The sequence below is a fragment of the Scyliorhinus torazame genome, chromosome 22 (genome assembly GCF_047496885.1).
Source record: "Scyliorhinus torazame isolate Kashiwa2021f chromosome 22, sScyTor2.1, whole genome shotgun sequence".
NCBI classification, from domain to species: Eukaryota; Metazoa; Chordata; class Chondrichthyes; order Carcharhiniformes; family Scyliorhinidae; genus Scyliorhinus; species Scyliorhinus torazame.
Genome location: NC_092728.1, coordinates 75,120,340 through 75,140,649, shown reverse-complemented (window position 1 = coordinate 75,140,649; position 20,310 = coordinate 75,120,340). Strand labels below are relative to the sequence as shown.

The 20,310-nt window shown below is 45.9% G+C and overlaps 1 long non-coding RNA gene across 1 annotated transcript in view; it reads right to left on the bottom strand.

The window, feature by feature from the left end:
• The window catches only part of LOC140399140 (uncharacterized), a 52,014-nt gene that overhangs the window by 7,774 nt on the left and 23,930 nt on the right, over positions 1 to 20,310 (bottom strand). Inside the window, exon 2 of the long non-coding RNA XR_011937641.1 lies at positions 2,419 to 2,543. This is a non-coding gene — a long non-coding RNA (uncharacterized lncRNA). The remainder of the gene's footprint in view (positions 1 to 2,418; positions 2,544 to 20,310) is intronic.

Here is a 20,310-nt window from a genome sequence, read left to right as displayed (position 1 = left end):
TCATCTACCCCGCCAGGCCTTGTCGCCCGCGTAAAAGTGGCGCCGCATAGATGACGCGGCCAGCGCCGCATAACGGACGTCATCCGCGCATGCGCGGGTTGGCCGGCGCCAACCCGCGCATGCGTGTTTGCCGTCCTGTCCAAATCCGCCCCGCAAGAAGATGGGGGACAGATCTTGCGGGGCCGCGGAAGGAAGGAGGTCTTCCTTCAGAGAGGAAAGCCCAACGATCGGTGGGCACCGATCGCGGGCCACCCCACATTGCCAGTAAAGCCCGGTGCAGGATCCCCCCTCGCCCCCCCCCCCCACACAGGCCGACCCCCCGGCGTTCACGCACCGCCCACGACTGCAGCGACCAGGTGTGGACGGCTCCGGGGGGGAACCCGCCATTTTGGCCTGGCCGCTCGACCCATCCGGGCCTCAGAATCGCGGGGGTGCTGGAGAATCGCCATTTTGGGTGTCTCGGGCGATTCTCCGGCCTGCAGCCCGCGAAACTCGACCGGGCCGTTCCTGCCGCTTGGGAGAATCGCGGGAGGGCGTCGGACCGGCGTCCCCGGAAATTTTGGCGGCCCAGGCGATTCTCCCAACCGGCGTGGGAGTGGAGAATCGCGCCCCATGTTCCCAAAGGTAGGGATGTCCAGAATTAGGGTTCATAGTTTGAGGATAAGGAGTAAACCTTTTAGGACTGAGATGAGGAGAATTCTCTTTACTCAGAGAGTGGTGCACCTGTAGACTTCGCTACCACAGAAAGTAGTTGAGGCCAAACATTACATAATTTTAAGAAGTAATTCAATACAGCTCTTGGGGCAAAAGGCATCAAGGGATATGGGGGGAAGGCGGGATCAGGGTATTGAACTTGACAATCAGCCATGTTAATAATGAATAGCGGAGCAGGCTTGAAGGGCCGAATGGCCTCCTCCTGCTTCTATTTTCTATGTTTCGATTCTTCTATTTATTTAGGAGAAACATGATAGCTAGTCAGGACGTTTCCCTGTTCGATTAGAAGTGGAGGAGAAAATGGTGATCCTTGACTAAATTTGTTCCAATTTTTTGAGGTACTTGGGAAATATTTACAATAATCATGAAGAGAAATCTTTTTTTTTCTCCAAATTTTGTCTTTTGCTTGGTTGCGGAAAAAAAGCAGGTTGCAAAGCTTTGTGTTTCCAGGCAACTGATAGAGCGACGTGATTTAACCTTATTTCAGAATACACCTTTTGTCACTTGCAACAAAAGGTGAGAAAATTAACGTGAGATGAAGTCTGCGAACCAACTACCCTTCCTCTGATCAATCTGTTTTGATATTTTATTTTCCTAAGTCGTGACTGCGGCTAAGAAGATAAGAGGTTTCTTCAATGCAAGAGTGGTTTTCCTCCTTTTCCAAATGACAGGATGGAATGAGAGAATGACTATCTACAAGATGCACTGCAGCCACTCACCAAGGCCCCTTCAACAGCATTTTTCAAACCTGTGACCTCTACCACCAACAAAGAAAAAGGCAGCAAATGCACCTCCACACAATTTGAGCCGTTCATATACACATCTATATATATTGCCACGCTACCAATTTAGGCATTAATGAGCATTGCTTGGCATTAGGTGGTACTTTACCCTCACCTGAGGAAATGCCCCGCCTTGGGAAGCTGCTGGCCAATCAGATTGGCCATCCCCTCTCCACTCGCTGCAGCAACAGTGCTGCGGTGGTCGGAATAGGAACTGCACAGAGCTGCCTGAGGCTAAGTCCCAGTACTGGAGACCCAGCGAAGTGCAAAGGGATCTGGAGAGGAGGGGGGAGAGGAGGGTAAGGAAGCCCCAGGTGTTGTCAGGGAGACAATCAAGGTCTCAGGGGATAGGCCAGAGGGTGGGGGAGGAGGTCAGTAGGTCATCGGGCCTCAATTAAAAAGACACCCCCAGTCAGAAGGAGGCTTTTGATGGTGGCGCCACCACCCCACATGTCCCGCCCGAGATCTAACTTTCTTTATTTTGGGGTTTCCCCCACACGGAGTTTCAACCTGCCCGCCAGACTAAAAATTGAGCCTGGGTGGGAAAAGACCCATTAATTGGCCACTTAAGAGCCTGAACTGGGGCAAAGGAGGGCTTCCCCCTGTCTGAGGCCTTATTCATCCCAACATAAATCACGGCGAGGCTGGGGTGGGCAGGAATCCGGAGGGAATCCCATCCCTGCAATTTCATGCTGCCTCCATCCCCTTTCCCCAGCCCAAAAACCCACAGGGGTGGAAGGAGCTTAAAATTCTAGTCATAAAAGTTATTATCAGGACTTATTTTTTAAGAAATGTGAAATCATTTTATATATTCAAAAGTCTGATAAATTGACACTCTGGCCAGTTTCTATCCGAAACACCATTTTATCTTTCCTTCACCAGCGGTTTCCAGGTACAAGCAGCTGTTGGTGACCTAACTTACCAAGCTCTGCAGCATGAATACTGTTCCGTGTACAGCAGTCGTGGATCATACTCCAGAGCAGGAGATGCAGAACTGCACAGCTTGCCTTCTCCATCACCTGGGCTGATGAGCAGCATCGTCCCATGCTGCAAAATAATTAAATTCACAAGTTCACTTCATAACGTAATGCAGAAACACACAAAATCAGGGACAGCGGGCTGGTTTTGTCAGAGATTTTTTTCTTTAAATGGGGTGGATTTGGGACCTGCCTCCATGCCCCACCCATAAGACCATAAGACAGAGGAGCAGAATTAGGCTACTCGGCCCATCGAGTCTGTTCCCCCATTCAATCATGGTTGATATTTTTCTCATCCCATTCTCCTGCCTTCTCCCCATAACTCCTGATCCCCTCATTCGTCAAGAACCTATCTATCTCAGTCTCAAAGGCACGCAGTGATTTGGCCTCCACAGCCTTCTGCGGCAAAGAGTTCCACAGATTCACCAACCTCTGGCTGAAGAAATTCCTCCTCATCTCGGTTTTAAAGAATCATCCCATTAGTCTGAGATTGTGCCCTCTGCTTCTAGTTTTTCTTCCAAGTGGAAACATCCTCTATCTAGGCCTCGCAGTATCATGTATGTTTCAATAAGATCCCCCCTCATCCTTCTTCCTACAAGTACAGACCCAAAGTCCTCAAACGTTCCTCATACGACAAGCTCTTCATTCCAGGGATCATTCTTGTGAATCTCCTCTGGACCTTTTCCAAGGCTAGCACATCCTTCCTTAGATATGGGGCCCAAAACTGTTCACAATACGCCACAGTGATCATAGTGCTGCAAGTCTGACCTGCCTTTGGTAGAGAACTCAAGGAGAATATTCTGCTGATAGGGTTTGATGCAGTAGGATGGAGGAGGCTGGTATGAAGCATAGGCCCTGCTCTTTTTTAGTGCTGTACATTCTATATAATTCGGTGTAATGCATCCCTGTATTATGTCTGAAAGCAGGGTGTGATTCACAGTGTAATTGTGCTTCTGTGTACTTACAATAAAATATGACTAACTGCTTTTGTCTCGTTCCTGGTAGAAGAATATTAGTAAAATATAGAAAAGCAATGTTGGTGAAGGAGAATTGTAGTGTGGGAGTAAGTAACAGAAGCTGCAAGAACTTACTCTTTATAACTGTTCAATTATTTACCGCAATTGCTTACAGTCTTTTCAGAGAGCAGTTCTTTTGTTGTTCTTTTATCCCTTTCTATCTGTCAAAAGATTGAAATTTGTGTGTGGTGTAGCCACTTAAAATGGCCAACTCCTGATTCAAAATGGCGAACGGCAAAGGCTGATGGGAAAGTCAGCCAACAAGACAAAAACCAGCAGCTGCAGGTTGGCTGTGTATTTACCTCTGGAAAGGCCAGACAATATTGATACCAGCAACCATCAACATAACAAAACAACAGCCATCTGCATACTAATGAGCAATCCCCAGGAACAATAAGCAACATTTAGACACACAAAGCAAAACCAGGCTCTTCGGCGCCAGCAGGAGCCTACACAAAAGGAGGTGAACGAGCACCTCAAGACCGCCCATCGATCAGGGAACCGCTCCAGCATTGGAGAAAATTGAACCAAGCGATTGGGACAAAGTCCAATCACTTGGGACCAGGTATAGGGTCTGCCCCGAAAGGCGGGAAGCCCCTGGGGACTGTAAGAATTGAGCCCCAAGTTCAAATCGCTCTCTTCACTCTTCAGCAGCTCCTCTTCAGTTCCTCTTCCTGCCCGGGTCACCCAGCAACAACGAACCAACATTGACCGTGACCGGAGCAGTGAAGATCGAAACCGTAAGTCTTGATTCAACGCTCGCTACGAGATAGGCGCTCCTAGCTACCAATCTGTACCAACTTTGAATCCCGCAGGCTCAGAACCTGAACGATAGGCCATTTGTTCCCCTGACCTGGTGTGCTAGTCCGAAGTTAAGTATCGGCCTGTTAGTCGTAGAAGTAGCTTAGACGTAGAATTTGTGCATGAGTAGCGATTACTGTGTATAATAAATGTGCTTTGATTTAAACCTTACTAATCGGTGTATTGGATTATTGAACATTACTCGGACTTGAACCACGTGGCGGTATCATAAAGATACTTGGCGACTCAAGAGCAAAGGTAATAAAACAGAGCAATTGAACTAAGGCAAAGTTAGCAACAGTGGCACTTGCAAAGTAATAATGCCACCTGTTCCAAAAGCTCTGTCTGGCAGAGATCTGGGGCGAAATTCTCCCCCAACGGCGGGATGCCCGCCGACTGGCGCCAAAGCCGGCGCAAATCAGACGGGCATCGCGCCGGCAAAAAGGTGCGGAAGTCTCCGCATCTTTGGCGGCCTAGCCCCAACATTGAGGGGCTAGGCCAACGCCGGAGGGGTTTCCGCCCGCCAGCTGGCGGAAATGGCGTTTGTTGCCCCGCCAGCTGGCGCGGAAATGCGGCGCATGCGCGGGAGCGTCAGCGGCTGCTGTCAGTTTCCCGCGCATGTGCAGTGGGGCGAGTCACTTCCGCCTCCGCCATGGTGGAGGCCGTGGCGGAGGCGGAAGGGAAAGAGTGCCCCCACGGCACAGGCCCGCCCGCGGATCGGTGGGCCCCGATCACGGGCCAGGCCACCGTGGGGGCACCCCCCGGGGTCAGATCGCCCCGCGCCCCCCCCCAGGACCCCGGAGCCCGCCCACGCCGCCTGGTCCCGCCGGTAAATACCAGGTTTGATTTACGCCGGCGGGACAGGCAATTCCTGGGCGGGACTTCGGCCCATCCGGGCCGGAGAATCCAGCGGGGGGTCCCGCCAACCGGCGCGGCCGGATTCCCGCCCCCGCCCAATCTCCGGGAGCGGAGACTTCGGCGGGGGCGTGGGCGGGATTCACGGCGGCCAACGGCCATTCTCCGACCCGGCGGGGGGTCGGAGAATGACGCCCCTGGTCCGGGGTTTAAGACAGCCTTAGAATCAAGCTATACATTTTATTTTTTTCTGTGCAAAAGCTATGCTAAAATTCTTCGTGATTAATAAAGATGCAACAGTCAATGAAAAGGCTTTGCAGGGAGGAAATGTTTGTTATCAATCTGAACAGAGGCGGCATTCATACTACTTAGTGAGCCTCATGTCAGTCTAGCTCAATAATAGCCCTTCTGCCTCTGAATTAGAACGTTGCAAGTTCAAGACCCACTCTCGATGCTACAGCACATAATCTGCAGTGTAGCAGTGGAGGAGAGTTGTATTGTCAGTGGCATTAAGCCGAGGGCCCCATCTACCCTCTCAGATGGACATAAACAATTGCACAGTGCTATTCAAAAAGGAGTGGAGAGGCATTTCAACAGGATGTTGCCTCGGATGGAACATTTAAGTTGTGAAGAGAAGATGGATAGGCTTGAGTTGTTTCCGCTGGATTGGAGAAAACTGAGGGTCGACCTGATCGAGGTGTACAAGTTTATGATGGGCATGGACAGTGTGCTTGGGAGAAGCTGATCCCCTTAGTTGAAAAGTCAGTTATGAGGGGACACAAGTTCAAGGTGAGGGGCAGGAGGTTTAGGGGGGAATTTGGGGAAAAAACATTTTTACCCAGAGGGTGGTGACGGTCTGGAATGCACTACTGGGAGGGTGGTAGAGGGGGTTTGCCTCACATCCTTTAAAAAGTACATGGTACATGGCAGTAAGTTTCAAGAACGTAAGACAAGGCTGAATGGCCTTTTCTTTAATGCCCAGAGTATTACAGGTAATACCATGTGGAATTATGGTATAGTAGCCATCATGGAGACGTGGTTGAGGGAGGGATATGTTTGGCAGCTTAACATTCCGGGATACAGAAACTTCAGGAGGGACAGGGGAGGGGGCAAAAGAGGGGGAGGCATTGCACTATTAGATAAGAAGTCAATTACTGCAGTAAGGAGAGATGACATCTTGGGGGTGGCATTAAATGAAGCTTTGTGGGTAGAATTTAGGAATAAAATAGGGATAGCCACATTGCTAGGTGTTTATTATAGACCCCAGATTGTCAGTGGGAAATTGAGGAGCAAATACGTGTGAAATTTGGGAAAATGTGTAAAAATAATAATCGGGCAATTACAGTGGGTGATTTCAACTTTCCCAACATTAACTGGGATAGTCATTGTGTTAAGGGCTTAGATGGAGCAGAGTTTGTAAAATGTATACAAGAGAACTTTAGTTCAACATGTGGAGGGCCCAACAACGGATGGTGCAGTGCTGGACCCAATTCTGAAGAATGAAGCTGGACAGGTAGATAATGTGATGCTGGTGGAGTATTTTAGTGATAGCGACCACAACATGATGAATTTAAGTTTGTTATGGGCAATGAAATGGACAAATTGCAGAAAAAGGTCTCGGATTGGGGGAGAGCAGACTTTAATTAAAAAAGGCAGGATCGGGCCAAGGTAGATTGGAACACGTTACTGGTGGGAGATCTACAAAAGAGCAGTGGGGGGTGTTCAGAGAGGAAATGGGGAGGGTACAGTCCCAACATGTTCCCTCTCGGGTAGTAGGAAGGAGTAACAAGCCCAGAGCACCATGGATACCAGAGATATTCAGGATACAATGAGAAGGAAGAGAGAGGCTTTTAATAAGTACAAGGGGAGCAAATCAACAGTGGCATTAATGGAGAACAGAAAGTGCAGGATGGAGCTTAAGAAAACAATTAGGAGAGCAAAGAGGGGATCTGAAAAAATTCTAACTGGTAAAAGTAGGGAAAATCTCAAGATATTCTATAAGTATATCAATGGGCAGAGAATAACTAGGGAAAAGGTAGGGCCCATTAAGGACCAAGGGGGAATCTGTGGGTGGAGCCAGAGGACATTGGTCGGGTGTTAAATGAGTATTTCACATCTGTCTTCACCCAAGAGAATGAGGAGGCAGATATGGAACTCGGGGAGAGAGACTGTGAGGTCATTGAGCAAGTTTTCATAGGGAGGGACAAGGTATTGGAGGTGTTGGCAGACTTAAAAGTGGAGAAATCTCCAGGTCCGGACGAATTATGTCCCAGATTGTTGTGGCATGTGAGGGAAGAGATTGCAGGGCCCTAGTCCAAATGTTTAATTCTTCTCTGGCCGCGGGAGAGGTGTCAGAGGACTGGAGAACAGCGAATGTGGTCTCACTGTTTAAGAAAGGCTGCAGGGATAGGTCAGGGAACTACAGGCCAATGAGTCTCGCGTCAGTGCTGGGGAAATTAATGGAGAAAATGCTCCAGGAGAGAATCTATCTCCACTTGGAGAGGCAAGGTTTGATCCAGAATAGTCAGTATGGCTTTGTCAGAGGGAGATCATGCCTAACAAATTTGATTGAATTTTTTGAGCACTTGACTCAGTGTTTAGATGAGGGTAGTGCAATTGATTTGACAAGGTCCCACATGGAAGACGTATAAAGAAGGCAAATGCACATGGGATACAAGAGAACTTGATAAGGTGGATTCAAAGCTGACTTAGCTGTAGGAGACAGAGGGTGATGACAGACAGCTGCTTTAGTGACTGGAAGCCAGTGTCCAGTGGCTTATCACAGGGATCTGTGCGGGGTCCCCTACTAGGGGCTGGTTTAGCACACTGGGCTAAATCGCTGGCTTTGAAAGCAGAACAAGGCAGGCCAGCAGCACGGTTCAATTCCTGTACCAGCCTCCCCGAACAGGCGCCGGAATGTGGCGACTAGGGGCTTTTCACAGTAACTTCATTTGAAGCCTACTTGTGACAATAAGCGGTTTTCATTTTCATTTCATATTAGTAGTCATTTATATAAATTACTTGGATGGCTATGTGGGGGGTAGGATCAGTAAGTTTGTGGATGACACAAAAATAGGCCGGGTGGTAGAGAGGCTGAGAGTCTTGGGTTACAGGAAGATATAGACGGGATGGTCAAATTGGCAGGAAAGTGGCAGATGGAATTTAATCCTGAAAAGTGTGAAGTGTTACATTTTGGAAGGAGCAATTTGACAAGGAAATATTCAACGAACAGCACCACACCGGGAAGTGCTGATGAACAAAGAGACCATGACGTGTTTGTAAATAGATCTCTGAAGGCAGAAGGGCAGGTTAATAGGGTGGTGAAAAAGGCATATGGTACATTTGGCTTTATCAATCGTGGCATAGATTGCAAAAGCAAGGATGTCATGTTGAAGTTATATAGAACATGGTGAGGCCACAGCTGGAGTACTGTGTGCAGTTCTAGTCACTACATTATAGGAAGGATGTGATTGCACTGGGGTGGGTGCAGAGGCGTTGGGTTGTTTTCGCTGGAGCAGAGAAGATTGAGAGGTGACCTGATCAAGGTGTACAAGATTATGAGGGGCATGGACAGGGTGGATAGGGAGCAGCTGCAACCGTTAGTTGAAGGGTCAGTTACGAGGGGACACAAGTTCAAGACGAGGGGCGGGAGGTTCAGGCGGGATTTGAGGAAAAACTTTTTTTTCCAGAGGGTGGTGACTGTCGGAACACACTGCCTGAGAGGGTGGTAGAGGCGGATTGCCTCATATCCTTTAAAAAGTACTTGAATGAGCACTTGGCACGCCTTAACATTCGAGGCTATGGGCCAAGTGAAGGCAAATGGGATTAGGATTAGGATTGGCAGATCATATGCCTTTCATGCGGCGGTGCAGGCTCGATGGGCCGAAGGGCCTTTTCTGCACTGTATATTTCTGTTATTTTGTGGTGAGCCTTTGGCAAATCTTAACATTCAAGGCTATGGGCCAAGTGCTAGCAAATGGTAGACAGGGCTGGTGTTTCTCATGGGGGTTGCAGATTCGATGGGCTGTGAGCCTCTTCTGTGCTGTAGTATTCTGTGATTCTGAGTAATGGAGTTCTCCCTGGGTCCTGGCCAACATTTGTGCACCAGCACCTCAAAAAAGATTGGTTGTGTAACAATATAGATATTGTATGGGAGATATAGGATTAACAAATTCATGCACATTCACCTCAACATTAGATGGTGATCAAGAATAGTCACATATATATCATGTGACAACCCTTGATTCGAGGAGAAAGTGTTCAGGCGTGAGAGAGAGTAGTTGTGTATTTGAGAGTAGACATAGTTAAAGCACAGTTTATTTCAGCATCCTTGTACTTAGGAATACGTTTGAATCTAGTTTAAGTAGTGTTAATAAATTAGGTTTGTTAATTTACGTAGTTTGATGTTCTTTTCTCAACACTACGCATCCAGACAAAGAAAACAGAGAACATCACATGGTACCAGGAGTGGTTCCTCAGGTAGTATAGAAAGAGAAAAAGAAAAAATCTCTGCGCGAAAAAAACTTGCGAAGAAATAAGAAAAAAACTCAAACCAGGCTCCGGTCGCAACGACCACGTGGAAATCCTTCACGGAGGGTTTGCAGACTCCAATGCAATTCTGGACATCGGGTAAAGTTGATGTTAACTGGAAGAATTTCAAACAACAGTTTGAACTATATATCTCAAGCCTTAGACCTCGAAGTGGCCAGTGTAGCAACAAATTGCTCTGTTCCTGACAACGGCTAGACTTTAGAAATATTCAACTCATTCCATTTTGAGAACGAGGTTGACAGAAAAGAATAACAAGATTCTCAAAATGTTCAACAGACATTGTGAGCTTCAGATCAACAAAACTTTCTAACGATACATATTTTGCAGAAGAGTACAGAAAGTAGGTGAAACATTTGACTGTTTTATTACAGATCTATGGCTCAAAGCGCAGACCTGTAATTCTTCTATCTTATTAGACACCCCTCTGCGTGATAAGATTGTATTTGGTGTAAAACATGCAAAGCTGCGTGAAAGACTACTCAGACAATCAAAACTAATGCTAGAAGATGCTATTAGTATGAGTCGTGCAAGCAAACTTGCTAAAAATCTATATTCCGAAATGTTGGCCCGTGAAAGTGGTGCAAAAACTAACAATGTGGCTGACGCCATTGATGCTGTGGCGCAGTTGAAAAAACAGCACGCTCGGCGACCATATTGCGCATGACGTAACGAGCGTCATGACGTGCAAATGTTGTCGCCCACGCCCACCAAGTGAAAAAATGTCCAGCCTTTGGTAAAACCGGTGTGAAGTGTCACAAACTCAATCATTTTGCTTCGCTGTGCCGAACAGGAACAACAGCGCATCACTATAAAAAGAGGAGTACAGTTACTAAAGACAGAGTTGTACAGGAAAAAAATTTAAACAAATCTGAAAATAAAGCAAGTAAACCCGACACTGTCCAAGATGAATACGACTTAGAAGGCACTTTCTTTGTCAACATAGTTGAGAAAATAAATAGAATTCCACAGGCAATTTCTGAAGCGGACAACTTAAAACAATCTCGATTATTCACAATCAAGATGTGTGGGCAATTCCATTAAAGATTAACGGAACCAGCATTCACATCAAACTGGATACCGGTGCTCATGCTAATTTGATCAATCAATTGGACTTAGCCAAATTGAAACCAAAGCCTCAAATAGATGACAATGATTGTCAGTTAAAAGACTATAGTGGCAATGTCATTACTACGATGGGGACATGCTATCTCTCAGTCCAAGTTAAAGACATGAAGATGCCTATTAAGTTTGAGAGTGTGGAACTGAAGTGTTCTTCATCGCTCAGTGTACAGGCATGTGAGCTGCTGCAACTGGTGAAACGAATTCACAGCACAGACAAAATCTCAGCCAACGCAAAAGACCAAATAGATGGCATAATTGACAAGTTTCCACAGGTGTTTCATGGAATAGGTGGCGGCACAGTAACACAGTAGTTAACACTGTTGCTTCACAGCACCAAGGCCCGGGATTCGATTCCTGGCTTAGGTCACTGGCTGCGTGGAGTCTTCACGTCCTCCCCGTGTCTGTGTAGATTTCCTCCGGGTGCTCAGGTTTCCTCCCACAAGTCCCGAAAGACCTGCTTGTTAGGTGAATTGGACATTTTGAATTCTCCCTGTGTACCCGAACAGGCGCCGGAGTGTGGCGACTAGGGGACTTCATTGCAGTGTTAATGTAAGCCTACTTGTTGTCGTGTTATTCACCATGGGGTAACACGGACTGCAATACGATGCAGATAAACAATAAAGCAACACCAAACATAGGCGTTGGTTTAATAAGATTTATTGAGCTTCAGTAACGAAGCACACGGCTGCCTGTGGGTTGACTCTCTACTACTCTAAGTAAACTAACTCTAACTATCTAGACCAGGCTAGCTCTGATCCACGTGTAGAAGGTGTTGAATGATTTGTGCACCCTGAATGTCACTACAGTTGTCACCAGTGGAAAGAGGCAGAGTGCTGATGCCTCGAATGTTTTATAGTTGGAAGCCCCCTCTGGTGTTCTGTCTGATGATTGGTTGTGTTCTGTTCTGTATGTTGATTGGCTCACCTGGGTGTCTGTCACTGCCTGCTTTTACCTCATGATGTGCATGGGTGCATATTATGACACTTGTGACAATAATAAAGATTGATTGATTACCATTCACATACAAAATACAGCTTAAGGAGAATGCCAAGCCGGTCATTCCTTCACCAAGAAGGGACCAGCTCCCTTGAGGGAACGCTTGAAACTGGAACTTAACCGCATGCAGCAGCTGGGGTTCAACAAAAAAGTGATAGAAGCCACTGACTGGGTTAGTTCAAGTGTATGCGTCAAGACCCAAATGGCGATCCCAGAATCTGCATTAATCCGAAGGATCTGAACCAAAATATAAAGAGGGAAGAATGAAGTGATCACAAGTGAAATGGCACATTTCAGGATATTTACAAAACTAAATGCCTGTAGAGTGTTTTGGCAACTGGAACTAGATAAAGCCAGCAGAAAGCTCTGTACTTTCAACACTCCATATGGAAGGTACTGTTTTAATTGAATGCCTTTTGGTATAATATCAGCCTCAACGATATTTCATCGAGCGATGGAACAAATGATAGAAGGTGTTGATGGTGCCAGAGTATATGTTGACGATATCATCATATGGTCCGCAACTCAAGAACACAACGCAAGACTTCTTCAAGTAATGTAACGACTAGAGAAGTTTGGTTTAAAACTCAATCGAGCCAAATGTCAATTCGCTATATCCAAACTCACGTTTTTAGGTGACCAGATTTCAGCTCAAGTTATGCAGCCAGACACCGAGAAGGTTGCAGCCATCAACAAAATGTCTTCACCTAAAGACAAGAAAGTGGTTCTGAGACTGCTAGGCATGGTCAACTCTTTGGGAAAGCTCATTCCGAATCTATCATCACGTACGACGCCTCTGAGAAAGCTGATACGGAAAAATGTTCCATTCACATAGACGGAAGAACGCGAAAAGGAGTAGTCTGACTTAAAGACAGCACTCACAAAAGCACCAGTTCCGTCTTTCTTTAATTCTATGAGTGAAATGAAGATATCAACAGATGCAAGCAAGGACGGCATAGGAGCTGTGCTACTTCAGAAAACATCTGACAGGCAATGGTAACCAATAGCGTATGCATCAAGAGCGATGACACCGACCAAACAACACTGTGCGCAAATCAAAAAAGAATCTTGGGTCTCCTCACTAGAATAGAGAAGTTCCACAACTATGTGTACGGGTTAGCTACCTTTACCGTGGAAACGGATCATCATCCTCTTGTATCAATCATCAAGAAAAACTTGAATGATATGTCACCAAGACTTCAACGTATGATAATGAAACTTCAAAGGTATGATTTTGAGTTAGTCTACACACCTTGTTGTAGCAGGTGCACTGTCGTGTGCAACTGAAGGTGCTGCAGGGACGAATGATATTGTCCAGGCAATCGAAGCTCAAGCAAACCTAACAGAAGAAATTCTACCTTTCTCGGATGAAACTAATAAAAGAAGAAACAACCAAGGATGACATATTAGAGTGTGTGATGCGTTACATGAGAGATGGTTGTCCAAAAGGAATGTGTTCCAATTACGGGAACATTCAAGCGGATGAGCAGCATCAACAGATTGCTGCTCAGGCAAGACCAGATGGTAATTCCGACTTTGTTAAGGAATATGATCCTCAGCAAGGTGCATGATGGCCATCTGGGAATGGAAAAGTGCAAGCGAAGAGCTCATCAATCAATATATTGGCCAGGTATCAATGAAGATATCAATAACCTTGTGACAGAATGTGAAACCTATCAACGAAATCAATCACAGCAGCAAAAGGAAACATTGCCGATGCATCAACTTGTCAAGACTGCATGGTCAAAGGTTGGCATCGATCCATTCTACTTCCATGGTAATGATTATTTACCTGTCATAGATTACTTCTCGAACTACCCTGAGGTGAGCAAATTGCCCGATTCTAGTTCGAGAGCGGTCATAAAAGCAACCAAAGAGGTGTTTGCAAGATATGGAATCCCATTTACTGTCATGACTGACAACGGTCCATGATTTGACAGCGGCGATTGGACAAAATTCTTACAAAGTTACAATTTTCACCATATTACTTCCAGCCCATTACATCCACAATTGAATGGGAAAGCTGAAAAAGGTGTGCACATAGCAAAGCAATTGTTAAAGAAAGCTTTGGATTCAAGAAGCAATCCATTCTTAGTTCTACTCAGCAACAGAGCTGCACCATTAGCTATGGGTTTGTCACCAGCTCAACTGCTGATGAATCGACAGCTACGTACAACATTACCAACTTTACCAACAGCATATCCTGATAATGATGATGCTGTGCAGAAGATGAAGCAAAGTAAGCAAACTCAACAGCATTACTACAACAGGACAGCTAAGGATCTAGCAATGCTAGAGCCAGGAGATAATGTGCGGGTACAGATTCCAACTGGAGGATAGTTCTGCATGGTACGTGTGATTCGCCAAGCAGCTCCACACTCATATGTCATTCTGACAAATGAAAGTTCTATCCTACGAAGGGATCGTAGAGTGCTTCTCAAAGTGAAGACAGCTCAACCTGTATTTTCACACATAGAGCTTGACACAGACCTACTCAAGACAACTTTTACAAGACAACGAGATGTTGTTACACCAGAAAAGACAACAATATCTATTGAACCACCACAATTGAGAAAATCCACTTGCATCAAAAAGCTGGACAGGCTCAATTTGTGAACCGTTAAAAGTAAAAAATTGTGAGGCAGCACGGTGGCGCAGTAGTTAGCACTGCTGTCTCACGGCACCGAGATCCCAGGTTCGATCCCAGCTCCGGGACACTATCCGTGTGGAGTTTGCACATTCTCCCCGTGTTTGTGTGGGTTTCGCCCCCACAACTCAAAGATGTGCAGGCTCGGTGGATTGGCCACGCTAATGCCCCTTAATTGGAAAAATGAATTGGGTACTCTAAATTTTAAAAAAAGTTAAATATTGTTAACTGCTGTACAATAACAGTAACCCTTCAAAGATGTATATAATATATAATGCTCATACCATGTATATATGTTTGTAACATAAGGACATAAGAACTAGGAGCAGGAGTAGGCCATCTGGCCCCTCAAGCCTGCTCCGGCATTCAATGAGATCATGGCTGATCTTTTGTGAACTCAGCTCCACTTTCCGGCCCGAACACCATAACCCTTAATCCCTTTATTCTTCAAAAAACTATCTATCTTTATTTTACAAACATTTAATGAAGGAGCTTCAACTGCTTCACTGGGCAGGGAATTCCATAGATTCACAGCCCTTTGGGTGAAGACGTTCTTCCTAAGCTCAATCCTAAATCTACTTCCCCTTATTTTGAGGCTATGCCCCCCAGTTCTGCTTTCACCCGCCAGTGGAAACAACCTGCCCGTATCTATCCTATCTATTCCCTTCATTATTTTATATGTTTCTATAAGATCCCCCCCCCCCCCGCATCCTTCTAAATTCCAATGAGTACAGTCCCAGTCTACTCAATCCAACCCCTTCAGCTATGGGATTAATCTAGTGAATCTCCTCTGCACACCCTCCAGCACCAGTATGTCCTTTCTCAGCTAAGGAGACCAAAACTGAACACAATACCCCAGGTGTGGCCTCACTAACACCTTATACAATTGCAGCATAACCTCCCTAGTCTTAAACTCCATCCCTCTAGCAATGAAGGACAACACTCCATTTGCCTTCTTAATCACCTGTTGCACCTGTAAACCAACTTTTTGCAACTCATGCACTAGCACACCCAGGTCTCTCTGCACAGCAGCATGTTTTAATATTTTATCATTTAAACAATAATCCATTTTGCTGTTATTCCTCCCAAAATTGATAATCTCACATTTGTCAACATTGTATTCCATCTGCCAGACCCTAGCCTATTCACTTAACCTATCCAAATCCCTCTGCAGACTTCCAGTATCCTCTGCACTTTTTGCTTTACCACTCATCTTAGTGTCATCTACAAATTTGGACAAATTGCACTTGGTCCCCAACTCCAAGTCATCTATGTAAATTGTAAACAATTGTGGGCCCAACACTGATCCCTGAGGGACACCACTAGCTACTGATTGCCAACCAGAGAAACACCCATTAATCCCCACTCTTTGCTTTCTATTAATTAACCAATCCTCTATCCATGTTGCTACTTTACCCTTAATGCCATGCATCTTTATCTTATGCAGCAATCTTTTGTGTGGCACCTTGTCGAAAGCTTTCTGGAAATACAGATATGCCACATTCATTGGCTCCCCGTTATCTACCGCACTGGTAACCGTCTCCAAACATCTGCAAAAGGAGATAGTTATAGCATAGTTTATTTTAGCAAGCTTGTACTTAGGAATACGTTCAAATCTAGTTTAAGTAGTGGTGATAACTCAGATTTGTTAATTTACATAGCTTGATGTTCTTTGTTGATCACTACGCATTCAGGACATCTAGACAAAGAAAACAGAACATCACAGGTTGTTTATTTATTTGCTACTTGAGGGAGCTAGCTGTACAGAAAATGGCTGTCCTAATGTATAGTAAGGCAATTTTCTTGCTCTTGTTTGTTGAAGTCTCAAACAGAAAATCAGTCATCGATTTCAAATGTGCAAAACCTATTGCTAAGTGGTGCAAAGGTTTGATATTGCACACAAGTTACAAATGTATTTATGATTCTACAACATCTATCACACAGAAGAATCCTTCCCCGTGCCCTTGTTAACTACACAAGAGGTCAGTTTTCAATCCTGGGCAGGGAGGTCAAACACTTCTCATTAATATACCGGACCTGTCTTTTATCATTATAGTGAGCAGCCCAAGACGTAGCACTGCAATGGTCTGATCATCCTATTAGCTAGGGAATGTTGCACAACCCAAGATGTGTAAGTGCAAAGAAAGACAAGTACCTTTCTTCTTAAGACTGATGTTCACGGCAATCTTTAATTCTCATCATGCAATTTAAAAAAACACACTGAATTTGTAAACTGCTTTTCAGTCCGGGTGCGGCAAAAGTATTTTGCTGCCATGGCAACTAGCGTGTACAAAAGGAGAAACGTTCTGAAAATGCTGTCCATCGCATGTGTCAACCTTGTATGAATCTTTTGAATCGTACAGAACCCAGTTTTGAATTTGTATGACAAAGGAGCTTTTCACAGCAACAGATGAGTCCTTGGTCCCGATATCATTAGGGAAAACTAATCTGAAGTGAAAATAAAATAAAGTCGCAGCAGTTTTATAATTTACGGTATCTAGATTTATGACTTCTTTCGATTTTAATCATTATGCACAATGTATTCTCTTCTACCTTATGATTGGTGGACAGACATCTTTGTGTAAGTTAGAAACAAGAAAGGCAACAACCTCTTCAAATGCTCTATAAAAGCAGTATTTGCATTTACAAGATATTATGCAGCCAGGCATTCACTTCAATTGTCCAGCCTTTTTGTAATTTTGTTTGAAATTAACTGCAAAAATTTAAAGATGTTTACAATCAGATACAAGTTAAAATAGAGCATTTAAAAAATAAGTTCAATTCCACTAATAAGTAATATTTTGCAATGATTATCCAAGGACTGTTGCACAGATGATCCCCACTAATTCTTATTCTGCTGATTTCAATTTCTTTTGATACAGAGATTTTTCTAATGAAAGTCTGAAAATGTGTCTGACAGTCTTTAAAGCTCCTACTGCAGTCTCAACTGAACTAAAAAAACTCTTTGATCACTTAGATCAAAGAAGCTTGGTTTTCTGAGTTCTTGATGGCATTCTGTTCTGCGCAGAACCATTTTCCGCCTCCTGTGCACCCAGTTTGCGGAATTCATCAGATTACATAAGAGCTGATTTCCCAGTTCCAGACTGAAGCAGAGGACCAAAAATAAAAAAGCGTGTTTGACACTAACATCCCATCGCCCCATGATAATTGGGCGCTTTCTCACTCGTCCCGCATACGGAGCTGAGGATTGGCAATGGAGTGCATGGATGGGTGCGATCCTACCATAGAACATAGAACATTACAGCGCAGTACAGGCCCTTCGGCCCTCGATGTTGTGCCGACCTGTGAAACCACTCTAAAGCCCATCTACACTATTCCCGTATCGTCCATATGTCTATCCAATGACCATTTGAATGCCCTGAGTGTTGGCGAGTCCACTACTGTTGCAGGCAGGGCATTCCACGCCCTTACTACTCTCTGAGTAAAGAACCTACCTCTGACATCTGTCCTATATCTATCTCCCCTCGACTTCCAGTGACGGCGCGCGGGAGGCAGCCGCACATTGGAGGGCTCCCGTTCGGGAACAGCATTTTCGGGGAGTAACGCCCGGTCCTAGGGCCAGTGACGGCAGTAAAAGTCGGGAGTAAAAGGAGAAGAAGGATGTCGAAAATCACCAAAAAAACAGCCGGGAAAAAAGCGGCTGAAAGTCTGTTGGAGAGGGGAAAGGTCACCACGGGGTCAACAAAGAAAATGGAGGCTGGAGCACCAGGGGAGGCCACAGTGCTTACGGCTGAAGAACTAACTAAGGGGATGGCTGCAGAATTCCAAAAGAAGTTGGCGCAGATTGAGAAATGTATGGAGATGGTGAGGAAGGAGCTGAGGGAGGTTTTGAATGTGTTGGTGGAGGAGGCGGTTTCCCCGGTGAAGACGGCGGTGGCGAGCGCAGTGGCGGAGGTGCGGGAGCAAGGGGAGGCACTGAAGGAAATGGAGGGGACGGTATTGCAGCACGGTGATCAACTTGCCTCGATGGGGAAGGAGATGCGGAAGGTGATGGACACGAACACGGATCTGCGAGGAAAAATGGAAGATCTGGAAAACAGATCCAGGCAACAGAATTTGAGGGTCGTGGGGCTGCCCGAAGGAGTTGAAGGACCGATGCCGACTGAGTATTTTGCCGCGATGCCGGCAAAACTACTGGGGGAGGGGGAGGACCCCTCCCGATATGAACTAGATCGGGCTCATTGGTCGTGGAGGCCTGTACCAAAGGCGAGTGAGCCGCCAAGGGCAGTGACTCTGTGCTTCCGTAGGTACAGTGTGAAGGAGAAGGCCCTGAGCTGGGCCAAGCAGAAGCGGGTGGTGCAGTGGGGTGGAGCTTAATATGTGTATACCAGGACTTTACGGTGGAACTGGCGAGGAGGCGGGCTGCCTTCAACCGGGTGAAGAGGCCACTGTACATTAGCAAGGTGCAGTGCGGCATTGTATATCCAGCGAAGCTGAGGGTGACTTACAAGTTCAGGGACTTTTATTTTGGAACGGCGGGAAGCAGCGGAGGAGTTTGCGAAGGCAGAAGGACTGTGGCAGAACTGACAAATTGAGGAATGGTCATGTGCCGATGTAACCTCATGACTGTATTTTCTTCTTTTTTTTGTATCACTGCGCGCGGGTGTAGAGGCAATAGGAGCCAATGTTGCATATATTTGGACAAGGGAAGGGACGGGACTTTCACTCGAAATGAGGGCCAGGGATAGTCAGCATGGCTTTGTGAAGGGTAGGTCATGCCTCACAAATCTTATCGAGTTCTTTGAGAAGGTGACTGAACAGGTAGACGAGGGTAGAGCAGTTGATGTGGTGTATATGGATTTCAGCAAAGCGTTTGATAAGGTTCCCCACGGTAGGCTATTGCAGAAAATATGGAGGCTGGGGATTGAGGGTGATTTAGAGATGTGGATCAGAAATTGGCTAGCTGAAAGAAGACAGAGGGTGGTGGTTGATGGGAAATGTTCAGAATGGAGTTCAGTTACAAGTGGAGTACCACAAGGATCTGTTCTGGGGCCGTTGCTGTTTGTCATTTTTATCAATGACCTAGAGGAAGGCGCAGAAGGGTGGGTGAGTAAATTTGCAGACGATACTAAAGTCGGTGGTGTTGTTGATAGTGTGGAAGGATGTAGCAGGTTACAGAGGGATATAGATAAGCTGCAGAGCTGGGCTGAGAGGTGGCAAATGGAGTTTAATGTAGAGAAGTGTGAGGTGATTCACTTTGGAAAGAATAACAGGAATGCGGAATATTTGGCTAATGGAAAAGTTCTTGAAAGTGTGGATGAGCAGGGGGATCTAGGTGTCCATGTACATAGATCCCTGAAAGTTGCCACCCAGGTTGATAGGGTTGTGAAGAAGGCCTATGGAGTGTTGGCCTTTATTGGTAGAGGGATTGAGTTCCGGAGTCAGGAGCTCATGTTGCAGCTGTACAGAACTCTGGTACGGCCGCATTTGGAGTATTGCGTACAGTTCTGGTCACCGCATTATAGGAAGGACGTGGAGGCTTTGGAGCAGGTGCAGAGGAGATTTACCAGGATGTTGCCTGGTATGGAGGGAAAATCTTATGAGGAAAGGCTGATGGACTTGAGGTTGTTTTCGTTGGAGAGAAGAAGGTTAAGAGGAGACTTAATAGAGGCATACAAAATGATCAGGGGGTTGGATAGGGTGGACAGTGAGAGCCTTCTCCCGCGGATGGAAATGGCTGGCACGAGGGGACATAGCTTTAAACTGAGGGGTAATAGATATAGGACAGAGGTCAGAGGTAGGTTCTTTACGCAAAGAGTAGTGAGGCTGTGGAATGCCCTACCTGCTACAGTAGTGAACTCGCCAACATTGAGGGCATTTAAAAGTTT